Source organism: Theropithecus gelada, chromosome 6 (assembly GCF_003255815.1).
Source record: "Theropithecus gelada isolate Dixy chromosome 6, Tgel_1.0, whole genome shotgun sequence".
NCBI lineage: Eukaryota > Metazoa > Chordata > Mammalia > Primates > Cercopithecidae > Theropithecus > Theropithecus gelada.
In genome coordinates, this window is record NC_037673.1 from 69,490,614 (window position 1) to 69,509,509 (window position 18,896).

Below are 18,896 nucleotides of genomic sequence, written 5' to 3' on the forward strand. Positions count from 1 at the left end.
GTTTAGCTTTGGGCATTTATTTAACTTCTCTGGGCCTTGGGTTTCTCATCTGCAATATGTGAAAGTTAGTCCTAATAGTTCCAGAATCCTGTGCTTCCTGTATAAGCGCTTCACCACTTTCTATCCCAAAATGTGTCCTGAGGACTTCTTTTTAAGTGTCAACCCACCACCAGTGCAGGACCTGCCCAAGATGAACAAATGATAACCCACTCCCATTTCTATGGTTCACTTATATATTGATAGAAAGAATCAAGTGCTTCTGTTTATAACCATCACACCACTAGCCAAACCTTCCCAGAAGGGAAATTTCTACTGTTGAATGTTCTCTGCACAGATTACTGTCAGAGAACATGAATCACACCTTAAACTTCAAGTCCACGGCAAAATTCATTATATTTTCCACCGGGGCAAGGAGAATTTTCGACGTGGATGAAGACAGTCATTTGCCCTGAAGTCATTTGTTGGAATGATAAAGAAACTCTTCCAGAGCAGATAGAAGCTCCTACAATACTCTCCTTTAGGAGGCTTTGCAGTGTCCTTGCTGTCCTGCAAGGAAAAGCCATTACCAGCATGAGTGAGCCAGGCTAAGTCCAAGGTGAACTGAAAGACAAAATTTCTTGAACTTATTCATTCACTCAATTCTTTATTAAGCACTGAATAGGTTCCAGGTCTCTAACAGATACTATCCTCCTCCTCTTCATTATGATGAAAGGGCAATACATTCCTTTAATACATTATTACCAACAACAGGTATCACATTATAAAACTCTTTGCTAATTTTGGAAGTGAAAAATGCTAGTTTACTGTGGTTTTAATTTGAACTTCTGATACTTGACATTTTATAATTTTAAACTCATTATATTTTCTTTTTCATGATTTTTACACTTATATGTTAGACTCTTGGAATGCTTTAAATAAGCAAATGCCAGGAAAATAGTAATCCATGAGTATGCAGCACAGAAAATATCTAATAATCCATGAGTAATGTAAAAACTGATGCAGATAAGGCATGCAGTGTGTGTAAGCAACACTAAGTACCCTTCGATGCCAGGCCCAGCCTCTGGTCTTCTCTGCCTGGCCATTGTTCTGACTGTAACATCTTTACCTCATCTCAGCTGCCCTTCCACTTCTATGAGCCCCTCATGACCTCTCAGAGTGGTTGGTCTTCCAGACTCTGCTGGGGTGCAAGACTCTTTTTTCAAAAAAATTTTTAAATTTTTGTAGAGATGGGGTCTCCCTATGTTGCACAGGCTGGTCTCAAACCCCTGGGCTCAAGCAATCCTCCTGTCTCACCCTCCCAATGTGCTGGGATTTCAGGTGTGAGGCACTGTGCCTGGCCCAAGACTCCTGTTGAACAAAATATTTTGATTCCCGTAAAGGTGAGAGACACCTATTACCCAATACCTTTATTTAGGTATTGAGGATTTTTAAAAAAACTTATTTGTCTTCTTTTCTTCTTCATACGAATTTGGAACCCTCATGGGACAGGAGCAATATAACAGCCCATCTGTTGGGCAGAGCAGGAGCTCATGCTTGAATGACTGCCTCCCAAAGAAACCAAAATCCTCAGCAAACTTTGAAGCCAGCCTCTTGGCATGAGTTTATTTTTTCCACATCCTTTATGTCCCATGCAGCCTACACTCCAAGGAAGTGTCACAAGGCTTACACGGCAGCAGGCAATGTGGAGAATCTCTGTGGTTCTGTGGCTCAGGGGATCTGGGTGGATGGCTACTTTCATAATAGTGACATTCTCACCTGCTTGAGCCTTCTGCCATCAGCCTCATTTTTTCTCCTGCTTGAAAATGATTTGGGGTTTTAATGAGCCCCCAGCTGGCCTAAAGACAAACAGGCCTCCCAGTTTCTTTCTGTCCCTGCTCTCAGCATTAACCAGGTAATCATTAGGCAGGGACCTTTTTCAAGGCAAGTCTTTTACTTAGAAGTTTGATTTTTCCAAGTAAGAACATGATGTTTTTCTGCCTCAAGAGGCCTAAAGAAGCTCTTCTCAGAGTAGCCTTATTTCACAAATGTATGTCAGGTGTTAGGGTTTGGTAATGACTCTAGATTTTAATCAGCTTTCAACCTGTGACTATCAATGAAATAAAGCCATTCTCCTTTCCCTCTCTCACCTTAGCATGAATTTACTGAAGGCTTGACTGCCTCCTAATGATGGAACAGCAATACTTATGATGATTTCTGTGCAACTCTATGATAGCTGACACATCCATTTGATAATGGAGAGAGAGAAAATTCTAATATTAAATGTGTGATGAAAGTCTGGTTTGTTAGAGATTCAACATGCAGTCTGCATTAGATTGAACAGCTGGTCCCCAAGTTGTTGTTCTTTTATTATTCAAGTTGATCCAACTTTGTTTATGCGCCTTCATCTTTCTTCTAATCACTCATGACTATGGATAAGAAATGGCAGAAGTTTGATAAAAGAAGTTGAGGTTTGGGTCTATGCCCATACTTTTTTTTCCTTTAAAATTTATTTCATTTAAAGCTGTGTCAACTCATGGACCCAGAAGTAGTTGCCTTTGGAACAGCGTCATGCTCTTAGTTCACAGTGGCAGGGAGCCATGGATGAGAAGGTGGATGAATGGAAAGAGACAGAGGGTCCAGAGAGCTGCTCATCAGGGTCATCTTTGCCAGTCCCATGCCCTTGGCTTCCACACTATACACCAGTTGTGTGTCCCCTAACAAGTTCAGCAAGTCCTCCCCTAATGTCATAGATAGGTTCTTGGAAACTGTGACATTAAGCAAAATGACAGATAAGGAAACCAATTTTACCATAGATGAATTGATATAAATAAGAGTTAAGTTACTGCAGCATATTTATGTTCACAAAAACATCACCAAATTTCAAAATGAAAAACACTTCTAACACTAAACATTGAAATAAATGTGAGCCATACATACATTTAAGAAAGATGAATACAAACAGGTAAGATCATTATTTATTCAATTTTTCCAGTTCAGGGTCATATGGGTGGCTCTGAGCTTATCCCAGAGGTTTAGAGCACAGGGTAGGAGCCAGCCCCTCTCCCCTCAACATAAGCACACACACATACTCAGACTGGGATCCATAGGCACGCCAACAGCTTTAGAATGTGGGAAGAAGCTGGAGTACCTGGAGAAAACCCACACAGACAGCGGCCCCAGCTGGGAAGCGTTGTTTCCCTCTTTTTTTCCCTCAATGTTATAATAAAATGACATTTGAGGATCTGCTGTACCACATTTTCTTCTTCATTATAATGGGAATAATTATACCTACCTCGTATGGTTGTGGAAGGATTCAATGAGTGAAATGAGTGAATACCTGTGAAAAACTCAGAACATCTGGTATATAGGGATTCAGTGATGTTAGTCATTGTTATTATTGCTGCTGTTGTTATGACGATGAGGATGATCAGAAGCAGCTCCAGTAAACTGCGAATGGAAGCCTCTGGTTGAGGAGATTAAATGAGATGGTGATTCATGGTGCCGTGAACTACTGGTTTCTGAATAGCTGACCAGCTGCAAAAGAAAACATGTTCCTTAGCCTCCTTTTGGCTTTCATCTCCTAGCTGATAAAATACATTTAAAGTATGTGTACCTCTGCTCCTCTCCCTGGTTTTCTATAAAAAAGTACAATATTTTTTGCGAAGCACTCTGGAAAGGGAAATGCAAGGTATTATTATTGTGGTTTTCTTTTCAGCCGTGAGGATGCTCAGACTTTTATTCCATACCACTAACACAGGTGATATAGTCTCTTTTCTTTCTTTTACTGTCATTTTACAGAAAAGGGGCTTTAAAATGTTTGGAAGTGAAAGAACTGCTTTTAGAGCTTATTGTGTTAAGCTAGATCATTCAGTCATTAGCTCATCAACACAATTTGTGTCCAAAGACGTGTCAACACAGGGGAACACTAAGCAGCAGTGAGAACACAGCACAAAGGAACGTATGAGATCTTTGTCCAAGCAATAGCAGAAAACACAGTGAGCAATGAAAATGACCTGCCTAGAAAAAAAGTAACCCATGGACACAAAATATTGTAATAGCTGCCTGGGGAAGTCAGATAACCTCTCTGGAATAGGTAAAAGAAAATTGCAATTCACTGTGAACTTGTGCAGCAGCCCTGTTTTTTTAATCTCCTTAATCACACTTGTGAAAATCTGTTGGATATTATCTGTGCTCTAAGCACTCTCATAAGGGGTCTACGATAATACCTGATGTCTTTTAATCCTGATTAAAAACCCAAGGGATAGCTATCGTTGTTATTTTCATTTTATAGTTGAGCAAAGAGAAGCCCCGAAAGGTTAAGTAACTTTCTGAAGATGATAGCCAGTAAGTGGCAGAGCCAGAATTTAATCGGGATCCGTGTGACTCTAAGGCTCACATTTGTAACTATGATGCCACAATACCTCCCACATTAATGTGTGGTGAGTCCCATTGTCCTCTAGGATATCTGTCTGGGAAAGATAATAAAAAAAGTGCTCCTCCAAAAAGAGGTCATCAACCATAACAGGGGTAGGGAAACATCACATCTTATCCTACATTTGTTCCAGACTTGTTTGGTTTTGAGCTTGTGAATTGATGCCTTTAAGGAATAGATATTTAAAAGGAAAAATATACCCTAGGCTCGGTATTGCCATGGCAAATGAGCTAAGATATGAGTCTGCAAAGAGCTACGCATCAGTGCTCCTCAGCAAACCATAAATAATAATGGCAACTAATAAAATCCAATTCATGTGCACCAATGTGATTACTTGAACGTTAGCCTTTCCAGGGAGAGTCCAGCACATCTGTTGCTGTAACTCAAAAGAAATCAGACTCCTGGTATTTCTAGTGAGCAGTTCTGGATGGCTACTTTTTTAAGAAGTCTGGAATAGTCTTACATATTTTGGTGAATATGCAATTGGCAGATAATTTACTTCCCATTCATCAATACCCTCAATGAAGGAAAATGTTGGAGTGATTAATATAATGACTTAATGGGGGAGAGGAGAATAAAAGTCAATCTGGAAACTTGGTATTTAGATAATTTATGGGCAATATGGCATGAAAAAGGCTGCATCAGTGTGAGCAAGTACAAGTTATGTGCTTCAATAAGGAACTTATAAATAAACGTGAAGGCCTAGCAATCTTGAACTTCAGAATTAATCTCATCTGAACCAATAAGGGACACAGTTTGAAAGAAGAAAATCTAGGGCACAATGCCTGGCTCAGTAGACAGTATGAGGAAGGAAGAGCTTTGGGAGAAATTAAAAACCTCTCCTAGTAGCATTTTTATTTTTAAGCTTAAACATAAGAGAACCAGAGTTTTTCACATGTAATCTCTGAAAATTTTAAGTGAGTAAATTTTATAGTAAAAAGGCCTTTCAAATGTATCTAGTTCAACCTTCTCATTTTGCAAGTAGAAGTAAGATCACAGAGAGTCAGACTTGTATATAGTTACATATCCAGCCAGCCTTCATTTCTCTTTACAAGATTTAAAACACATTTGTAATAACTTTATAATCTTTCTGACTATAAAAGTGACAAATGTTCGCTGGCGCAAAATGAGGAAAATAGAACCCAAAATAGCAAAATGAAAAAAAAAAAAGTACTCAATTCTACCATTCAAATCCTCATTCCATTAATATTTTGGTATATTTACTCTCATCCTTTTCTATACATTTATAATGAATCTATTTTTCATAATAATGGGGCCATATACTATAAAACTTTTAAAATCTGATTTTGCTTCAGAGATTTTTTAATAAATTAAAAATGGCCGTATTGCTTTTTATGACTATCAAGGTAATTACATATTTAGTGTAAAACATCCACATACAATGGAAATTATAAAGAAAATGAAAATGACCTGGAACTCCACCATTCAAAGATAGCAACTGAAAATGATTTATTTTCTTCCAGAGTTTTTTCTATGGTGCCCTTGTAACCCAAAGTCCGTCTGCCTCACCCATTTATAGGATCGCATGAGGTCTCTTAAAAATGAGTATCTTTGCTCACATTTTCTTGCCAGCTGAAGAGTGTGGGATGGATCTCCAGTGCTGCCTCAACTTCTCCAGCAGTCATCTGGGAGAATCTGAGGTAGCCTGGGATCCCACATACTCACCCTCTCCTGTTCTGCACTGTGGATGTGCCCTGGCCACAGAGACTTGAGGAAGTCATGTGGTCATCCCTCCAGGGAGCAGGAGTGCTCTGTGAGAGGAGCCCTGCTTCCCTGCCCAGTAGGCTGTCTCCTGGGATCTTGAGTCTGCAAAATATTCTTGGTGTCTAGAGACACTAGAGCCTCCTTAGCCTTCCATATAGCCTGCTTAGAAGGGAGTGTGATGCCTCCCATTCTGCCCCATGGCTTTGTAGGTTATGCCTTCCCATCTTTTTGAGGGGTCAGGTGCTTAAGAACAGCTTCTCCTATCCCACCTGTCCCAAAGCAAATAACCTCAGGCAAAGTACTAACTGAGAATGTAACTGTCTTTATTTAGCTTTGGCTGTGATCCATTTTGAATTCTTAAATATTTTGGGTAAATTTTTGGATGTGCTTGAGTTTCAAGTTTTTGCAAATATATGTCCAATTATTTCAGCATATTTGTTGAAAATACAATTTTTTCTCCACTGAATTGCCTTTGCACCTTTGTCAGAAATCGTTGCCCATTTTGTGGGTGTCTATTTCTGAACTCTGTATCTATCTCCTTGATAGTTTATCTATCTGGATGCGAATCCCACATTGCCATGATTGGTATAACTTTGTAATTAGCCTTGAATTCAGGTAGTGTTTGTTCTCCAACTTCATTCTTTCTCAAAGTTGTTTAGGTTAAGTCCTTTGTATTTCTATGCAAATTTGAGAGTCAGTTTGTTAATTTTTATAAAAAATAGTACTGGGATTTTGATTTGAATTGTGTTGAATCTATAGTCCAATTTGGGGAGCACTGATATGCTAATATTGGGTTGGTGGAAAAGCAACTGCTCCCTTTGCTATTACTTTTAATGATATATCTTTTCATTTATTTAGATCCTTTAAAATTTACCTTAGCAATATTTTGTAGTTTTTTGTGTTTAGGTTATTCACATCTTTTGTTGGATTTATTTCCAAGTATTTCATATTTTTTATGCTATTTTAAGTGGTAAAGTTTTTAAATTTTGATGTCTTATTTTTTGTGTTTAATATAAAGAAATACAACTGCTTTTTTGTATGTTGCTCTTATCATCTCTAACCTTGTTAAATGCACTTGTTAGTTCAAGTAGGTCTTGGGCAGATCCACTGTATATTCTATGCAGACAATTATCTCATCTGTGAATAAAGACAACATTGCTTCCTTTTCAATACATATGTCATTTTTTTTTTTTTTTTTTTTTTTTTTTTTTTACTTGACTTCTTGCACTGGCTAGGGTCTCCAGTACATTGTCTACCTGAAGTGATGAGGGCAAAAACCCTGTCTTATTTCTGATCTTAGGGGGATCTTCACTATTAAATATAGTTGTACGGTTAGTTGTAGGGTTTCTGTAGATGTCTCTTACCAGGTTGAGGAACTTTCCATCGATTCTTACTTTGCTAAGAGGCTGGTTTTTTTTTTTTGTTTTTTTGTTTTTTTAAATCAGGAATGGATGTTGGATTTTGTCAAATGCTTTTCATTTCTTTATTAAGATGATCAAATTTATTCTTATTTTTTAGTTTGTTAATATGATGAATTAGTCAGGGTCCTCCAGAGAAATAGAATGAACCAGATATATATGTACAGATCAGTGTGAGGGGATTCAGTATGGGAATTGGTTTATGCAATTATGGAAGCTGAGAAGCCCCTCAATTGGCCATCTGCAAGGTGGAGAATCATGGAAGTCAGTGGTGTAGCTCAGTCCAAGTCTGAAGGCCTGAGAAACAGGAGAGCCTATGCTATAACTCTCAGAATGAGGCAAAATGCCTGAGAAACGGAGAGTTCCAAATCCTGGAGTCCGAAGGCAGAGTACCTGGAGTTCTGATGTCCAAGGGAGAAGAAACTTTAGAAGAATGAATTTGCTTTTCCTCTGACTTTTTGTCCTATCTGGGCCCTCAACTTATTGGATGGTGCCTGCTCACAATGCGTGAGGGTAGATTTTCCTCACTCAGTCCACTGATTCTAATGTCGGTCTCTTCTGGAAACACCCTCTCAGACACACCCAGCTATAATGCTTTACCAGCTCTCTGAGTATAAGTATCCCTTAACACAATCAAGTCAATACCTACAATCAACTACCATATAGGGCAAATTAATTGATTTTTGAATGTTAAACCTATCATGCATTCCTGGATAAATCTTACTTGGTCATGATGTATTATCCCTTATATGTATTCTTGGAATAATTTACTAAAATTTTGTTTAGAATTTTTTGTATCTATGTTCACGAGAGATACTGTTCTTTAGTTTTTTTGCCATACCTTCGTGTGATCGTATTAGGATAATGCTGGTTTCGAAGAATGAGTTCCTTTCTCTTCAGCTTTCCGGAGGAGTTTATGCAGGGTGGATATTTCTTCACAAATGTTTGCTCTAGTACCAGTGAAACCACCTGGGCATAGAAATTTTCTCTGTGGGAAAAATTTTAAAGTAGAATTCTCATAGGGCTATTCAGGTTATCTATTTCTTCTTGAATGAGTTTTGGTCATTTGTGTCTTTCAATAAATTTTTACATTTTATCCAAGTTGTCAGATTTGTAGGCATAAAGTTGCAATATTTCCTTATTATCCTTTTAATATTTATATAATCTGTAGTAATATCACCTTTCTCGTTCTTGATATTGGTAATATGTGTGTCTTCTCTCCTTTTTTCCTATTCCATCTGGCTAGAAATTTATCAATTTTATAAATCACAAAAGAACCAGTTTTTTGTTTTATTGACTTTATTTTTTTCCTGTTTTCTATTTTATTGATTTCTACTGTCATCTTTATTATTTCCATTCTTTTAGTTATTTCGGGTTTCATTTTCTCTTCTATTTCTAACTTCTTATAGTGAGAGCTAAGATAATAGATCTATGAACTTTCTTCTTGGGCCTGGCCTATGTTGCTCAGGCTGGTCTTGTAGTCTACCTGAGCTCAATGTATCCTCCCATCTCAGCTCCCAAGTAGCTGGAACTACAGGCATGTGACGCTGCAGCTTAACTTTCTTCTTTTCAAATAAAGGCACTTAGTGCAATACATTTCTCTCAAGTTGTGCTTTAGTAATATCCTACAAATTTTTACATTTTTAAAATTATCATTCAATTCAAAATTATTTCTAATTTCTTTAAAATTGTATTATATAAAACATACAACTTACTTGTACATCTGTTATGAACCTCAACTTCATATTTAAAATACAGAATTTTTCAGAGCTGTTTCTGCTATTGATATCCAATTTAATTCCATTGTAGCCAGAGTACATATTTTGTATAACTTAAGTCATTTTAAATTTATTGAGGCTTATTTTATGCCTTAGAATATCTTATCCATCTTGATAAATGTTCTGTGTGTAACTAGGCAAAGCATTGTAAGTCGAAGTGTTCTATAAATGTCAATAAGTTGGTTGATAATATTGTTAAAATATTCTGTATTTTTACCGAATTTTAAATGCACTTGTCCCATCAATTATTAAGAGGATATTGAAACCTCTGACTATAATTGTGGACTTGTTTAATTCTCCTTGTAGTTCTATCAGTTTTCTCTTCATGTAGTTTAAAGCTCTGTTATTAGGTGCATGAACTCTTGGGATTCTTCTCATGAAATGGTCTCTTTATAATTATACAATGACTTTCTTGATCCTTGGTAATATTCTTTGCTCTGAAATCTACTTCATAATATAGCCCATTCCAGCTTTCTTTTGATTACTGTTACCACGACACGTCTTTTTTTTTTTCTCCATATTTTCACTCAACCTCTTTGTGCTTTTATATTTGAAGTGTGTTTCCTATAAGCAGTACAGAGTTGGATCTTGCTCTTTTATTCTAATCTAACACTCTGCCTTTTAATTGGAATATTCAGACCACTTACATTTAAAATGATTACTTATGTTTTTATGTTTAAATTTATCATGCTATTGCTTTTTATTTCTTCAATCTGTTCTTCATTCCCTTTTTCCTCATTGTTATATTTTATTTTATTTTTTGTATTAAATATCATAAATGATTCTATTTTGCATCCTCTGTTAACTTAGTAGTTATATTTTTTAAAAAAATTTAAGTGGTAGCTTTAGGGCATATAGCATACATCTTTAATTTATCACACTCTACCGTCAAATGATATCGTATGACTTCATATACACTATGAGAATCTAACAATGGCATACTTCCATTCCTTCTCCCTCAACCACTGTGGTATTGTTGTCATACCATGTACTTGTACATACATTATAAACACCACACTTTGTTATTTTTGTTTAAGCAATGAGTTATCAAAGATGCTTAGTTCATAATTAAACAGTTTATATATTTATCCAAGTAGTTTTGGTTCTCTTATTTTGTTTGTGGGATATCTGATTTTTCTTCTATCTGATTGATATCCTTTAATATTTCTCACAGTTGGGGTTTGATGGTGATGAATTATTTTGGCTTTTGTACGTCTAAAAAAGTATTTTAACTAAGCAATTAAAAATTTTTTTCCTGGGTATAGAATTCATGTTGACAACATTTTTTTCTTTTAGTACTTAAAGACATTGCTCCATTGTTCTGTTTTCTGATAAGAAATCTGATATCATCCTTACTTTTGTTGCTCTGTATATAATGTGTCCTTTTTCTCCTGCTGATTTGAAGATTTTTTTTTTCCAGTGTTTTCATTATTTGTGCTTGATTCTTGTGCTTGGTGTTTGTTGGGCTTCTTGAAATTTGGGGGCTATAATATTCATTAGATTCAGTAAAATTTTGGCCATTATTTCTATAAACACTTTTTGTCACTGCCCTCCCTCCTGACTCCCACTTTGGAGACTCTGATTGTACATATATGAGGTTACTTGAAGTTGTCACACAGCTTTCTGATGCTTTAATTTTTTTAAAAAACTATTTTCTTATACTATTTTATCTTGCTATATCTTCAGGTTCACTAATTTTTTCTTCTGCAGTATCAAATCTGTCACAATACCATCTACTGTATTTTTAAATATCAGATATTGTAAATTTTATATTTAGAAGTGTGATTTGGATCTTTAAGAAATCTTCTATGTCCCTACTTGAATGTATGGAATATAGTTATAAATGCTTTCATGTCCTTGTCTGATAATTCTAACATCTGTGTCCGTTCTGGGTCAGTTTTGATAGATCATTCTCATTGTGGATCCCATTTTCTTGCTTCTTTGCATGACTTTTTTATGATATTCTGGACATTTTAAATTTTGTCTTGCTGGATACAATACATTTTTTATATTCCTATCAATATTCATAGATTTTGTTCTGTGATGCAGTTAACTTAGTAGGAAACAATTGGATCCTTTTTAGTCTTAATTTTAAGATTTGTTATGTAAGACGTGAATAGTGCTTAGTCTAGGGCTTATTATTTTCCATTGCTGAGGTAAGATCCTTCTGTGTAGCTATTTAATCAATTGTGAAGTTTTAAAAATCTGTCTGTGGGAACATGCTCTATATCCAGCCCTGTGTAGTGTTTGGTTTTTAAAAAAATTGTCAACATTTATTTTAGGTTCAGGGGGTGCATGTGCAGCTTTGTTACATGGGTATATTGTGTGATGCTGAGGTTTGGGGTATAAATGATCCCATCACCTAGGTAGTGAGCATGCTACCCAATAGGTAGTTTTTCAGTCGTTTCCCCCATTCCTCCCTCCTCCCTCTAGTAGTCCTCAGCGTCTATTGTTCCCATCTTTATGTCCATGTGTACCCAATGTTGAGCTCCCACGTATAAGTGAGAACTTGTGGTGTTCAGGTTTCTGTTTCCGCATTTCTGTTCACTTAGGATAATGGCCTCCAGCTGCATCTGTGTTGCTGCAAAAGACATAATTTCATTTTTATGGCTGCATAGTATTCCATGGTATATATGTACCACATCTTCTTTATCCAAATCACTGTTGATAAGCATTAGGTTGGCTCTGTCTTTGCTATCGTGAATACTGTGTGACAGGAATTTTGACCTCTAATCCTATTAGGTGGTTCTTTCTCCAGCCTTTGGTGGTTTCCTCACATGTATTTTCTGATCAATACTCAGCTGAATACTCAAGGAAGACCTTCTGCGGATCTCTGTGAAGCTCTTACTTTTCCAGTACTTTGCTCAGAGAACTCTAGTTTAATTTGAGTTTCTGACACTCTCAGCTCCACATCCTAAACTCTAGGAAGCCTCTGGACTCCACTTGAGTTTCCCCTCCTTGTATCATGGTCTAGGAACTCTCAAGGCAGTAAGTTAAGCAATTGTAGGGTTTACCTCACTTGTTTCCTGTCTTTTAGCAGTAATCATCTTTCATTCCTTGCAGTCTAGTGTCTTGAAAATCATTATTTAACATATTTTTTCTTTTTCTTTTTTGTAATTTCAGGCAGGCAGGAGAGTCAATTCAATACCTTTTACTTCATCTTGGCTGAAAAGCAGAAGGCAAATGAACACTTTAAAGGTTTTTAATACATAAAGCAATATTGCTGTTCAGTAACATCAGATAATAAATGACAGAGATGTTGAACCCAAGGTTATTTATCTTAATGGCTATCATTTTATTAAATATGTGTCAATTTGATAAGTAGCAAATATTTTTTAATATGCCATTCTTTTAATGACCCATGAGACATAATGTACTTTCACCTCTTTATCTGCCATTTCTATTTCCTCTTTGGTGGTACTGACTGTTCATCACCTTTGTCATATTTTCATTAAGTTTCAAGGAGTAGTATCAGAGTGAGCACCAAGGGCACAGAGGTCAGTCAAACCCTTCAGATTCCTGTTCCTGCTCTGTGTGCAGAGAGGCTGTGGAACAGGAGGAGGGGTGAAGTCGGATGGAGAAGATAAGCTAAGGTGCTCTGAAAGCCAGAGAGAGCCTATTACCTAACCCAGAATATCAACTAACTAGTTCTTTGTTAGCAGCAAATGGAGATGGAGTTAAAATCTAAGAACCAAATCTAAGTTTCTTCCGACTATGGGCTTCCTGTGTGTGTTTGCAGGTGGTACCAGTGATCTGGATTTACTGGCAACCTTGTAGAAGTGACTGGGGTGTTCTGGCAAATAGAACTGTATTGGTGAGGTCCGAGATTACTCGAATTAGTGTGTGCTTGGGCCAAATAAAACTATTTTAAATAAAATTATGTTCATTCTTTGGCCCATTTCATTTGGGAAAAAAATGGCAATTTCGTTAATTGTCCTCATTATCCTGTTTGAGAAACATACAGATAAGAGTGAGTAGAGACAGGGTTATCTTAAATTCCAGGTTCACTTCAGCAAACTGAAAGGTTGTTTTTTAAATAGCCTACATATCTTTGATTATATGACTTTAATATAGTATGTGCAAGAATATTTTATATTAATTATGTCAATTCCCAAAATGAATAAATATTTTAAAATGAGACTGACAAGTTTAACTTGGCAGATCAAGTTATAATAATCTGCAGACTGTCCAGTGTCAATCTTCTCAACAATCTTTAAATAAGGAACCTATATGCCAAATTACAGGGTTGGAATAATACAAAATATCTATATGTAAGCATATTCACACATATACCAGGGTCATTGTTAGTTTGTGCATTTACTATAAAGAATTAGGAGCTGGTGAAAGGTATTCCAGTGATTCATTTGTATATTAGTCTGCTCAGGCTGCCATAGCAAAATACCACAGACATGGTGGCTTAAACAATAGAAATTGTTTTTCTCTCATTTCTGCATTCTAGAAGTCCATGATCAAGGTGCCATCAGGGTTGGTTCTCCAAAGGCCTCTCTCCCTGGCTGGTAGATGGCCGCAATTTTATTTTATAAAATAATTCTTGCTGCATGTGGCCTTTTCTCTGTGTGCACACCTGCTGGGTGTCTCTTCCTCTTCTAAGGACACCAGTCCTGTTGGATTAGTGCCCCACCCACAGGACCTTACTTAATCTTAGTTGTCTCTTAAAAGGCCCTATCTCAAATACAGTCACACTGGGGGTTAGAGTTTCAACATATAAATTTTGTGGGGAAACAATGCAGTCCATAACAATTTGCAAGGGGGTTCCAGGCTTCAAGAGGAGGAAGGGAAATACAGAATTTAGGCTTAGTTCCAGTTTCCTGATGGTTTTAGGAAGAATATTGTTAAGAAGGCATGAGCATCTTGCTATTATAGACCCTGAATATAGGAGTGGTGGTCGGTCTGGGAAGAGTATTATGTTTGGGAACAAGATAATTCACCAAGGCACAGGAAACATCAGTGAACCAGGGTCTACCTCTAGAGATACTACAGAATATTACCAAGGTTTTATTTCCTTTTTAAAGGCAACTAGGAAGCTTTAAATGATGTACATGGGTTTCCTAATTTTTGAATCCTTTTGGGTTCAAGGCTTACTCGAAAAACAAAAGTCAGGCCAGACACAGAGGCTCACACCTGTAATCCTAGCATTTGGGAGGTCAAGGTCAGCGGATTGCTTGAGCTCAGGAGTTCAAGACCAGCCTGGACAACATGGTGAAACCCCATCTCTACAAAAAAAAAAAAAAAAAAAACCAAAAATTAGGCAGGTATGGTAGTGTGTGCCTGTAGCCCCAGTTACTTGGGAGCCTGAGGTGGGAGGATCACTTTAGCTCAGGAGGCAGAGGTTGCAGTGAGCTGAGATTGTGCCACTGCACTCCAGCCTGGGCAACAGAGCCAGACCCTGTCTCAAAAAAAAAAAAAACGAACGAACAAACGAACGAACGAACGAACGAAAGAAAAGAAAGAAAGAAAGAAGTCATCATAGCGTAGACATATCCACCAGAAAATGAACCAATTTAACAGTTAGTGACCACTCAAACATCACTTCCTGCTGAACACTAGGTACCTGGCCCATGGTGTGCTCAAGCTGGCTCAGAGGGACTTTCAGAGTCAACATACAGATCTTTTCCGAACTCCCAATTCAGTGACATCACACTGGAAGCTTGACATTGGCCATAGTGCAGTATTTACACTATGGCAGTTGGCCAACAGTATAAGTCAGAGCTTTTGGCTTTCTGATAATTTTTTTTAAAATTACCAGAAAATCACTGGATTTGTTCATGTCCATTGGGTCATTATTATTGCTGGACCACTTACTACTGATTGTTGAAAACACCTAAAATAAAATAAAAATTCAGTAAACAAAAGGCAAAGTGAAACTATATACTCTATAAAATTTTGCAAAAGATTGAAAATTTTAAGACATTGATGAAAGTGATATTGAGCTGCTGTTCAAAACACACATAGCCATTGACAAATAAAGACACCAGAGAATTTTGTAAGTTATCAACTAAAGAAGGGAAATTGGCCAAATACAAATGTGTATTGTATTAATTGTATTTGGCCAATTAATACATTTTAATGTATTACATATAAAAATATGAAGAGAGGCCCTACTGAAAAGTTGTGAAACTGTCAATATTTTTTCAAAAGTATTCCTTTTACTTATGGCACAATAATCCAACCTGAAATTACAATGTCCTCATTGATGCTATCATAAATTTTTTTTGAAAAATTTTCACCCTCAATTTCTAAAAATAGTACCTAATTATATATAATCTATATTTGTATTATAAAAGAACTTACTTTAATAATTTTAATTTCATTTTAACATAAAATTTAGGTTAATTTTTTCTTTGTCATGTAGATTTTAAGTGATTTAAAGGGTTCTTTCCAAGTTTCAATTTTGCTCAGATAACGAAACACTGGAAATGTTTATTAAGCATCCATCCATCCATCCAAAGGCAGAGTGAAACTCTATCCATTTAATCATCAAACGTTAACCGAGTATCCACTACGTTTTAGATACTGTAACAGTGTTCGGGAATACAGAGATGAGTAAGATAGTGTTTTGCCCTTAAAAGTTCATTCTAGCAGGAAGACATATGTATAATTAAATTACAGTACAACTAGAAAGGAGGTGACTGTAAGAGCACATACATAGTCAGAGAAGCTTGGTAGTGAGAAGAGTGATGAACTTTATGTGATGGGGCTAGAAAGCACCTGAGATAACGGCAGTCTGAATTCCAGCACCACCCCCGTGGAAAGCCCTTCTTCAATCCTTGGTCTGGTTTAGCTGTCCCTCATCTATTCTGTGGTGGCAACCTATTGTAATTGTAGCCTTATTTATCTGTCTCTCTATCTAAACTAAGTACATCTTGAGGGCAGAGATAGATTTTCTTTTTTTTTTTTTTGAGACAGAGCCTGGCTCTGTTGCCCAGGCTAGAGCGCAGTGGCGCGATCTCCCTCACTGCAAGCTCCGCCTCCAGGGTTCATGCCATTCTCCGGCCTCAGCCTCCTGAGTAGCTGGGACTACAGGCACCCGCCACCACACCTGGCTAATTTTTCGTATTTTCAGTAGAGATGGGGTTTCAGCCTGTTAGCCACGATGGTCTGGATCTCCTGACCTCTTGATCCATCCACCTTGGCCTTCCAAAGTGTTGGGATTACAGGCATGAGCCACCGTGCCCGGCCAGAGATAGTTTTTATATCCCTAGAATGCAGCAAAACTCTGCTATATGCTTGATGCTCAGTTAAGATATATATATATATATATATATGAATGAAAAGATGAAGGAAGAAGGGCATTGGAGACCGATGTTACTTAGGAGTGTCTTAGTCTTGGCTGCTATGACAAAATACCATAGACTGGATGGCTTAAACAACAAATATGTATTTCTCACAGTTCTGGAGGCTGGGGAGTCTAAAACCAAGGTGCTGGCAGATTTGATGTCTGGCAAAGGCCTTAGTCCTGGGTTGCAGATGGCTACCTTCTTGTTGTTTCCTCACATGGCAGAGAGAGAGAGAGAGAGAGAGAGAGAGATATCTTGGCTCTTCCTGTAAGGGCACTAGTGTCTCATAATTGCATCTAAACCTAATTACCTTCCGAAGGCCCCATCTCCAAATACCGTCACTTGAGAGATAAGGGCTTCAACCTATGAATTTGGGGAGGACATGCATATTCAGTCCATAGCAAGGAGTTTGAAGAATAAATCGAATTTACCCAGAAGCTCTCGGAATTCAGGGTGGAGAATGAAAGCAGAGAGATTAGCATTCAAATATAAGGAACCATAAAACCAGCATACAGTGTGGCAAGTTTAGGAAACTAAGTTGTTATTTTTGAAGTCTGGGACAACAGAACAGTTAGGGAGAAGCAGGGTCCATGTTCCTTAGCTTTCATGTTTTACATAACTGTTTCTGGGAAAAGCAGGGTCCATGTTCCTTAGCTTTCATATTTTACGTAACTGTTTCTTTGCAGGGAATGAAAGTTATTCAAGGCTTTCAAGCAGAGACCATATCTACATTTTGGAAACATCATTCTCTGGGCAAAGCAGAGAATGGTTTGGAAATAGAGAATCTAGTCCAAGAGGCAGGAACACCACTTTGGAAGCTATTGCAATAATCCGAGGGAAGGATAATGAAAATTTGAACTAAGGGATTTTTTTGGTGGGGGTAGGGGGAGTTGAACTATTCCTTGTAGATTAGCAGAGAGTAGAAAAGGGGAAGCTGGGGGTAAACACTGCACCCCTGGGAAAGAAAGGAATCTTTCCTTAATGCATGTTTGGCCTGGACTCAAATCTTTGAAACAATAGCAACAACAGTGGCTGCCACTTATTGAAGACTTACTAACGGCCAGGCACTGTCGAAGATCTTTATACACATTAGCACATTTGACACTTGTAAGTAAGGACAGGGCTGCGATTTCAAGCATCCCCCTTTTCTCTGAGCTCACCCGTATTGTGAAGGTTTGTCCAAGTACACGCAGCTTCTGGCGTTCTCTGGTTGTTTCCCATGAGTTTCTTTTTCTCCCCTGTCTAGACTGATGTTTCTTAAGAACGGGAGCTGTGTCTTAATCTTCTTATGATAGCTCCTAAACTGAAGTAGATACTTACATTTTGTCAGTTAGGATGTAACAATGCAAACATGTAATTTAGATGCCCCTGAGACTGATTTATTCCCACAGCAAGGAAGCAAGGATGACCATAAATTTTCTGAAGCTAGGGCACTCCAGATTTCTCCTCAAATCCATCCTGTTTGGATTCCAACATTTGGCTCCATCATTCTATCAATACTTATTAAATCAGGGATCTGTGGCAGGAGGCCAGGTAACACCTGACGGCTGAGATCCTCTTTCAAATTTTTACGCTCTGTTGAGTAGAAGATCCCTATAAAGTGTCTCTCGAGGGAAGCAGTTTCTCATCCTCTTTCCCCATGTACACGAGCAAGAATCTGTCCCCCTGAACATGAGTCTAACATTATGGGAGCTGAGAGATCCAGGGCTGGATCCACAACTGGCCAACCACGCCTGGCCCCCAGCAACACGGCACTGCCCAAATCACCTACACACCCGTCAGGAGCAGTCAGGGGTGCATGGTTGTGGTGGGTAGGAAGAAGCAGAAATTTCAGGTATGTAAAGGCAGAACTAGTAATATCCGTATCTCATCAACATTGTAGTAGTAATACCAATTCTATATTTTAAAGAGCAAATTAGTATCCAAGAGACATTGCCCCACATCCAGCCATCATTATGCGGGAGGATGGTGGGAGATGCTTTTCATCACATGTCTTAGTGTGGACATTCCTCCTCCTCACTCCTCTCTTACAGTAACTCAAACACTTTTGTGCCTCCTATAGGCTTTTAAACACAGCCTCCTTCCAAGGGTGAAAGCCCCAGTTGCCCCCTCTTCCACACACAGACTTGGAGACCTGGAGTTCCATCCCTCCTGTCGTCCCCTCTGCCCCCAGCTGGCCTGTCTGAAAATGCCCAGGGACTACTTTAGTTCCTCGGCAAGATGGGGCTATTCTAGTTTCCCTAAATCATTTTGTGATTTCTATTTT